The sequence below is a fragment of the Vipera berus genome (assembly GCF_964194415.1).
Source record: "Vipera berus genome assembly, chromosome: 3".
Taxonomy (NCBI): Eukaryota; Metazoa; Chordata; class Lepidosauria; order Squamata; family Viperidae; genus Vipera; species Vipera berus.
In genome coordinates, this window is record NC_138204.1 from 53783262 (window position 1) to 53793652 (window position 10391).

The window sequence follows — 10391 nt, forward strand, 5'->3', positions numbered from 1 at the left end:
ATGCGTGTGCATAACTTTTGTGATTCAAATTTTGAGATTCAGGTCATAATGACAAATGAAAGAAGATTTCAAAGAGAAAATCTATATGGTTGCTAAGAACTGACTGTCTTCATGGCACTTAATCAATCAACAAGAAGTAAACAGTTTCTCACGCTGTTTTGCACAAACAATATTTTGCATAGTAATTGTGGTTTTCTTATGGTCCTTTAATATAGCTTCCCTCAAATTGTACTTTTGCTACACAACTGTATTTTGAGTACATACTACAATTGTATGGGGAAATGCAGCACTTCCAGCATTGTTGTCTTTCTATGTAGAGGGTTAAATTGTTTGAATATACTAGGCAATTTTTGTCACATTCCCAATATCACTTTGTGAATCTTTTAATTTTTTTTGCTGCACTATTTAAAGTCCTTTCCTAGCAATGTAAAATCCCTAGCATTGCAACTCCTCTGCCGGAATGATCATACATAGAAAAGCAATGGGACTAATTTTTTCCCTTCCCTAACACTAACTGTTGTGACATGTCATATGGCCTTTCTTGAATTTTATGCCCATTTTTTTTCTTACCATCCTGGTGTCCTCTAGAATGTATTCAGAACAAGGAAAGTAGTGAATGGATGAACAGGTGACAAATGCCACGCTTGCTGCTGGTTCAAAAGAGAGAGCCAAGATGGATGAATGGAATCCTGTGCCACATGTTACTTAATGGTGCGGCCGCACCTTCTACACACAGCGGAAGGAGCGAAGGTCAGGAGCCATCCGGAGCTCAACCGGTAAACGGTTCCAAAGGTCTGGTGCACCCACAGAGAACGCCCTCCCCCTGGGGGTCGCCAGTCGACACTCTCTGACCGACGGCACCCTGAGGAGGCCCTCTCTGTGGGAGCGCACTGGACGAAGGGAAGTTGATGCTGGCAGCAGGTGCTCCCGTAAGTAATCCGGACCCATGCCATTTAGGGCTTTATAGGTCATCACCAGCACCTTGAATCTCACCCGGATAGCTGCAGTCTATGAAAAATCTCAAACTTTCAGTTCCCATCCCCAGAGTCATGTGTCATCTGGTCAAGATCAGGTTTTACAGTCTCATGACCATAGCAGGGCCATGAAGTCATAGTGCCAGGTTTTGATAAAAACCTTGGGGTTGTTGTTGTTTGTTGGAAATTTCTGCACAGAACCCAGCACTGGGCACTGTGGAAATTGGCCACTCTTAGGTATATCTCTGCTGTCCTTATTAAGGAATTCTTGGCAGCTTGTAAGAGATTTGGGTGTCACCTTGCTTGGTATGTATGTCTCTTATGTTATGCTTTTAAATCTGTTTGCTTGAATTAATAATAAAGCTTAAAGTTTCTTTATTCACTGGTGTGCTCATTGCCTCTGAATCCAAAAGAACCAATTGCCTGTGTACCTGATCACTGCCCTGACACTGGGAAAAACAAGCAGTACCTCAGTTTGTCTTCAACTGTTGGGTGGAGCTGCTGGCACTTGTCAGCCAAGATTTCTAAACTGTGAATAATGGAGAGAAAACTGGGATATCCAGGCAGCCTTACTTACATGTTCTGTATTCAGAAGAAGTTTTTGTGTACATCAGGGGTAGGCAACCTTGGCACTTTTATGACTCGTGGACTTCAACTCCCAGAATTCCTGAGCCCGCCATGCCGGCTCAGGAATTCTGGGAGTTGAAGTCCACGAGTCATAAAAGAGCCAAGGTTGCCTACCCCTGGTGTAGATTAATTTGCCTAATGTAAGCAAACAAAAACTATGTAGAATTTATCAGAGGATTATGACTGTTACTATAAAAGGCTAAATCTGTTAATAAATGATTCAGTTTCTCAGCACTCAGACAGCTCTAATCCCACTGTGGCAATCTGAGATAACTTGATTCAGAGTCCGTTTCAACTACAAACCACAAAATGGGTTTGGGAATATTAATACTTCAATATCAAAGTCTTTAAAATGCAAACAATGATTTACTTCATCAGATTGCTAAAGAGAGGGCAAAGGCAACAACTTGAACTGGAAGAATGTGTTAAACTAAGAAATACATGGTATTAACTAATAATGATCAGAGGAAGCAGAATGACTGGTGGTCAGATTCATAACTGAATTGTTTGTGTCCTTCAGTAAGTAATATTATTATTATTATTATTTTATTATTATTAAATTTTTATACCGCCCTTCTCCCGAAGGACTCAGGGCGGTGAACAGGGCATATAATAAAAAATACAAAAATACAAAAGTTAAAATAGAATTAAATTAATGCCCAAAATAAAACAATAAAATATACAAATATTTAAAACCCTAAATTAACTCCCCATCAGGCCAGGCCAGCTTGTTCGAATAGGTGGGTCTTTAACCCGCGCCGGAAGGAGCGGAGATCCGGTGCCATCCGGAGCTCAACCGGCAGTTGATTCCACAGAGCCGGGGCGCCCACAGAGAAGGCCCTCCCCCTGGGGGCCACCAGCCGGCATTCTCTGACCGGAGGCACCCTGAGGAGGCCCTCTCTGTGGGAACGCACAGGACGGAGGGGAGTTGACGCCGGCAGCAGGTGGTCCCCGAGGTATTCCGGACCCATGCCATGTAATATAGTATTCTCTGTTGGGAAAAATAGAGATGATGTATTTCTGCAAAACTCTTCCCTACCTACAAATGCAAAAACACTGGATTAAAGGTTGAGTAATGTTGTCAGGTGAGAGATCTAGCATAGCATTGCTTGGAAAGCTGTGTTGTGGGCTACAGAACAAGGATTTCCAATTAAGGCTACTTCTGTGATACATTTTCAAGCACTGTGAGTTGTGTCCAAGATTCTCTTCCGCCCATCTCTTCCTGGGCAACCAATGTTTTCCTATTTTAAAAAAATAATAGATGAACATCCCAGTTACTATAAATACATTAATATGGGCTTCTGTGATTTCACTGTGGAGGTATCATGTCATCATGCTTTCAAAAGGGCTACAAGAGGGAGTATCTGACATTCTCAGCTTTCTAAAAATACTCCATTCTCTGGCCAAGGATTAAAGCGATTTTGCAAAGCAATTGCCCAGAATATGTTTTTAATCCTTACAATGAAACTTGACAGCCTACGGAGCTTCCATACCAGCTTCTGATTTTGGTAACGCTCCTATCATGGACTAAGGACAAAATTGGGGGTGGGGAATGAACGGGAACAATTTGCAACAACAACAACAATATAACAAAAGAACAGAGAGATGTGAAAAATAAGAGAGCCCATAAATATTTTACCTTTGAAAAATACCCCCAGAAGACTCATTGGAAGTTGCAACTGCTGGCCTATAAATGTAAAAAGTAAATAATATTTAACTTTCTCAGTAAAAATTACAAGCATTTTTAAGAACAAGCATGTTTTGAATTCAAATTCTACACTGAATTGCCTGTAATATGGCAATGGTGCAAACCTTCCCAGGAAGGTTTGTCAGTTATGTTATAACTCAAGGAATACCGGGTGAGCTTTCAAAAATAAGCTCAAGCAGAGTCAAAACTAGTTAGTCGAGTGGGAGAATAACAGGAAATATCAGACTTACTCTATGTCAGCCCAATAAGTTGAAAACAAATCCTGGAACAAAACAAGAGCAATCATATCTGCATATGCCTAGCCAGGAGTTAAGTTCAACTTGAGGGGAATTTAGTGTTTTCCTTCATTTGAATCGACAGGTTAATAACAGTACTGCTATGACAGAAATTATACTCTATAATTTCCCTAGCCATTTTATTTCTGTGAGAATATTTTAGGAGAATATTTTCCTGGCAGAGTGAGAAATTCTTGCATTTAGTTAAAGGAGGCTGAAACGTAATATATTCTTACTACCTTTGTGATGATATCCATTCAGTCATGTCTAACTCTTGGTGATTCTACTGTATGGGAAAGGTCTCTCCCCATCTTCCAAAGTTGCAGTACGTTTGGGGGTGGGTGGGTTTATGCTCTGGCTAGTGTCAGCTTTCATGGTGTCCAGCCACCGTGTTATTTGATGGCCTGGTTTCCTTTTACCGCTAACTCTTCCAAACATAATTAATTCAGCAGTTTGCAGCCTGCCTAGTTTCACATAAATCCCAGTAAAGAACATTATGAAATAATTCCCCTTATGGATATCTTCATATCATGGAGTTTGGGGTAGTCAGCTATGGCTAGTAGTGAATTCTGGGGGGGGGGGGGGAAGAGAAACAAAGGTATATCATGATATAGATTGAATATTTGAATATTTTGTATAGCTTGATCTCAGCTCAGCTCAGCATCAGATTCTGATGGAAACTTGCGTTGTCTTTTCTTGTCCGTAGCTCTAAAGGTATCATCAATGTATCTCAAGAGATTTTAGGTCTAGGAGCTAATAAACCAATGTTAGGTACAATGATGCCTTTGTGCAGCCCTAGCAACACCACATATTTTAAAAATAAGTGTACTTCCAAATAATTTCTTCCAAAACTGGAAGAAATTGTCCACATACCATATGGCTCAGTTTCATAACATCCATGGTAGTCATGTGCAGTATAATTCCATCTGGAAGTTGAAAGTATTCTATGCCAAATGCAGAATATTGATATATTTGGTCTGATAAACAGGTCAGTGTAACCAAATGCTCCAGTCTGACAGCTCTTCCACAAAAGGATTCTGGAGAAGAATTCTGAAGAAAGCTTTAGATCAGGGGTGTCAAACTGCCGTTCCATGGGCCCGTTGCATCATATGGAGGCCGTGCCCACTCCAGCTCCGGCAATGCAAAAAAAGTCATGATACTTCACAATACGTCACATGACGTGGCAGGTTTGAAACCCGTGCTTTAGATCAAACCTCTCCTATTATTACAGCTGTATCGGAGCTATATTGCGTTATATCTGGCTCAGTTGCAGCTAGCAAGGCTTAAAACCATGATGCTGTTCTGTTTTGTTGTGGTTAAAACTCTAGTTCCACCTTTTTTCCTAGCTTCCTAGATCTTGTCAGGGACAAAAGAAGTAGGGATGAAATTAAGAGTATCAAATGACTGGAACACAGTGCTTGGCTATTAGATTTTTCTCTTTCCCTTTTGTGCATAGCGGATTTAAGGAATTTTCAAATCTGCAGTAGCTTGAAGCAAGATGGTGATTTTCTTTCCTTGTTCTCAGTATTACAGGTTAGCAATGTTAAGCAATGTTGATCACATTTAAATTACTTCTGGAGTTTGGGGTAATGAAAATAGTGATGGTGCAAAAATGCCCTATAATTGCCCAAACAAGGGTATCCATACTTTCCTAGTGCAGTGTGTGGGAAGTCTCTGGACAGGAACATCCAGTAGTGATCTTGATCCCGCCATTCAGGATTGAAAGCTCACTTGACAATCAATCTAAGTCCTATCACTGGGGGAGAAATGGCTGATTCTGGGGTGACCAGGACTAGGCTATTATCTCCAGGATCAACAATGACTGGCCATCCCAGAATCTGCATGTACAGTATAAAACTGGTTATCATATTTTGCAAGCAATGATTATAACACACAACATGAGTTTTGATCACATTGTTATGATCGACTTCTACAATCCTTCCCAAGTGGATCCATTAACTGGATCCAGAGTAATGCACCAGATTTGAGGAATTCTTTTGTAGATTGAAGAGTAAGAATGCATCAGCAGATGTTACTTCTCCTTATCTGTCACTTTAGTCTTGGAAAATCTGGAATTGGGTTGTGAATCTTCTTTGCAAACACAACACGTTCTAAACATTTCCCCCCTCTTAATTAAATGTACAGCAGAGAGTGGGCAAGTTATCTATTTGTATTATATTCTATTATATTCTATTCAATTAACAATGTTTGCCCGTTGAGTGCTATGTTGTTTAGATTATTTCCTTTCTTTGTTACATTCAATTTATATATTTTAGGTGGTTGAGAGAAGAGACCTGGTTAAGGCTCCCGAGATGCATCCATGAAAACTGGGTAATGCATTTTTGCAAGAAACTCCTTTTTCACACTATGTTGTTCCTTCTGGCATTTCTCAGGACTGGACCAATCAAATGTGATGTTGAAACTTTCTCTTCCACCTTGCTGACAGCAGCTCCTATTCTGTCACTTTAATTAGGTTAGTATTTCTTTGCTTCAGTGAGTGGCAACACCTTGTCAGGTCTTGGAGGGCTAAGTAGCTCAGGCCTGGTTAGTACTTGGGTGGAAATTAGTAGGGAGTTTCCACATTGTAATAGGTAGTTTGAACACAACTGTAAAGTCTTCAATAGAGCTCAGTTTTCAACTGAAGACTTTCAGTCGCTGCACAGTATTGGTGATCAATGGAATATTTATTGATAAGCTACAAGTATCTTTAGCAGGCCTACAGCAGGTGGCAGCCTCTTAGGATGCTAAGCAAGGTCACATCCTGTTAATGCTTAAAGATTACTAGGAAACATTAGAGCAGACATGTCAAACACAAGGCCCGGGGGCCAGAACCGGCCCGCGAAGTGGTTTCATGTGGCCCGCGAAGCCATCCTGGAAACAGGGAGGGAACGGCCCCCACTGCCTTGGCCCTGGCCCAGAGACCCTCCTCCTGCCAGAGACCCTCAGATCTGTCCCACTCCTGCCCAGGCCCCCATAGGCACCCTTGATGCGAACAATGTAGAGCTGGCCATGCCCACCCAGTAGGCCATACGCACTCTAGCCACGCCTACCCAGTAGGCCACGCCCACCCAGGTCATACCCACCCAGCCCCTTGAGGGCAACCGCAATGCTGATGCGGCCCTCAATGAAATTGAGTTTGACACCCCTGCATTAGAGCCACAGGCAAAATTGGGAAAACAACAACGACAGGAGGCTGAGATAAGCCCCTTCTATACTGTTGCTAAGAAAACTGTCCAGAAATCATGGAAATGTCCCGATTGTGAACTCCTTGGAGGTGTAATAAAATAATTACCATTCTATACTTTCCTCATTTCAGACCAACCTTCCAACCTTATTATTACGATAAATCCCAATATATATGAATACTGTCATCAGGGACACATAAGCAGGGGGTCAGGATCTGACTGGGATAGGGCGAGACTACCACGTTTTCTCTCTTTATTCAACCTTGTAAAACAATAAACATTGGGGGTATCAGCCAAATCTTATCACAGTAAATAAGCGCTTTTACTTTTCAGCTTCAACACTGCTAGTTCTTTTCATTCTTTAGTTAACAATTTCCCACCTCCCTTTAGCCTAGCGCAGTCTAAAGTAAAAATACCACTTTTTTTCTGGACCTGTTTCAAATGTCTCAAAAACTTTCTAAGCAATTTTTTAACATAGTATGATGTACGCTTACATAGGATTTAATTTGAATGCATTCCTAACATATATGACCACAGCCTGTTATCTATACCCCGAGTCCCCCCTAGGTTACTCATTTTTTTTGGTTTTACTCGTATTTACCCTCTAAGAAAAGAGCTTACATAAATAATTGGCAGTGTACCATCTACTCTCAAGTTGAAGAGATGATAGGTGACAGGCTTTTTAAATCTTTGGCAGGTAAACCTTTGATCTTCTTATCCCAGCTATAGAGTCATTTAGTTGGGTGTCCTCTTCAGCACTTTTATCCAGGGCATGCCCTCAATTGCTTCAGTGAATCTTGTCCCAGTCAAATCAGAACTCCATTAATTGGTGGAAATTGCTTGGTCTATTTAAGGTTTATAAGCCAACCTTTATAAACCAACAATTCAATATTTGATCTTCAATAGTTATTAGCGCTGCCTATTTAACTGTTGCCATGATAGCTCTTCAGCTGTCAGCCAGCATCTGCATTACTCAGCTTCTTCTCCTCCACAATCCTCTCTGATCTTAATGTGGTCTCCTGGATGTTTCTAAGCCTTCCTATTTTCAGAACGTATCACAAGCAAAACACAATGTTGGAAGAAGAGAGTTTGAGTACTCCCCTTCCAGAATTCACAAACTAAAGGAGTCCATGACTAATCAGTACCAAAAGCATGGCTAACTTTTGGCTTGTCAAAATTACTACCTTTGAACTGTGCTGTGTCTTTCAATTTGATATCTGGATATAATGGCTGAGTTTATAGATCCATAAACAGATTTTCAAGTCATAATTTAAGCCAGGGTTAAAACATTTTAGGATCATGGAGTGCATTCATCTTTCTGAATGGTGTAATGTGATAATGCATCAAAAGAAACATATCATATGACTCTGGGCACAATTGCAAAGTACAATCTACTCCAACTTTGTCCCCACGAGCTTTGCTTAGTTGCATATGTAGTACTACATAGCTGTTTCCACAGGGCAGCTGTAGAATGAAAAAATAAACAAAAGGTTAATCCTGATAAGATTATCAATCCTGAGTTGGAAAACTGCTGATGTGGCTAGAAGTAGACAACCAATCTTTGAATTATTGCAGATAAAACATTTATATAGGGCTGCCTCATGATTAAAAAATAAAACGAACAATTTATTGCCTAAGTTGAGCTAACAACTATTCTTTCTCACTTGCTTTGTAATATCTTAACATTAATTTACATTTAAAACCATTAATAATTTATTTACAGTGCCATTTCATTGCAGCTCATTATCTTGAGGAAGTGTGACCACTTTTGTCATTATTCTGGTGTAATATACTAATTAGATTCAAAGATCATTCCCCTACCGCAGACATGTCAAACACAAGGCCCGGGGGAGGGGGGGCAGATCCGGCCCGCGAAGTGGTTTCATGCAGCCCGCGAAGCCATCCTGGAAACAGTGAGGGAACGGCCCCCACTGCCTTGGCCCTGGCCCAGAGACACTCCTTCTGCCAGAGACCCTCAGATCTGTCCCACTCCTGCCCAGGCCCCCATAGGCACCCTTGATGCAAATGATGTAGAGCTGGCCACACCCACCCAGTAGGCCATACGCACTTTAGCCACGCCCACCCAGTAGGCCACGCCCACCCAGGCCATACCCACCTGGCCCCCTGAGGGCAACTGCAATGCTGATGCGGCCCTCAATGAAATTGAGTTTGACACCCCTGTCCTACCGTATAATGTCTCATAAAGGTATTGGGCCTTCAAAGACATTGCAGTAAACTTGTTCTCATTCCTATCCCATTGATTTATATTTAGCATTGAAAAGAAAGGACTGATTGTAAGACGACAACACACACACACCCCACCCCCCCTGCGTTTCCTTTTCCCACATCTTAAATATTACAAACATCTGTCATCAGGTAGGTCATTAGAGAACACCAAATAATTTCTCAAGAATTTGCTGAGACTTGTCCAGACGTTTTTCCCTTCATAGTTGCTAAGTTTTCCATTTCTGCCGCAAGATGGTGCTACGTTCCGACAACCTTAACGACTGACCCGGTTCGCTTCCACCGCTGCGCGGAGGCTCCTGAACTGCCAACCGCGATTTAATTTTGCAAGGCAGCCCGGCTGGCTGCCCACGCCGAAGACGGCTTCCTCTTCGCTCCAGGAACAGCCGTTTTTTTCGGCTTAGAGGCCCCGGGAGGAGAGAGGAGGGCCCATCAAGGCTGGCAACACAGCAGCCAGGCTGGGTCACATCTTCCAGCCAAAAGCAGCCAGCTGCGCTGAGCCGAGCTGGAACCTTGGACCAGGAAGTGCTTGTGCAAACCCACCCGCTCAGCCTCGCCTGACCCTTGGCGCCGGAGGGGCTGCCCTCTGCCCCGATTTCTTTGCTAAGCTTGGGCCTTCAGCTTACTGGAGCATTCAGCCAGCAGTAGGATGGCTTCAGGTAGGGAAGAGCCTTGGCTGTTTTGAAACAAAGTAAGTTCCGGACTAAGCTCCTTTCTCTCTTCCTCTCCCCGTCACTTCTTTTCCCTTCGCCCAGTTCGCCTTCCTCCATCCAGCTACTTTCCCGATCTGGTTTCTTCACCGTTCTCTCTCTCTCCTAATCGCTGCTCGGGGTATTACAGGCGCCGACGACTAAGCCCTCCGGGAGACACGAGTCTGCTCTCTAAAGCCACGCTGCGCGCATCCCCGGCTAGAAAGTTCTCAGCTCATCATCCATCCCATCACGGTGGGAGGAGTTCGCCGTGCTCGGAGTTTCCGAAGCGCAAAAAAACCCCCAACCGCTGGCTAGGTCAGGGGTAGGCAACCTCGGCTCTTTTATGACTCATGGACTTCAACTCCCAGAATTCCTGAGTCAGCTATGCTGACTCAGGAATTCTGGGAGTTGAAGTCCATGAGTCATAAAAGAGCCGAGGTTGCCTACCCCTGGGCTAGGTGTTCCTTAAGAAGCAACCCGGAGGCCGCTTTGAGCCGGCGAAAGTTAGGGAGTCGTTCGGCAAGACGGAAAGCGGCCGAGTGTGGAAATTGGACGCAGCGGGCAAGAGTGTTTCTTTTGGGGTCATTCCCCCCCACCCATCCTCGTTAGCGTAGCTCAAGTTTGAGCTAACGCTGATGATGTTACCTAGTTTGGGTAATAGAACGTCTGCAAGAAAACAAAGCTCC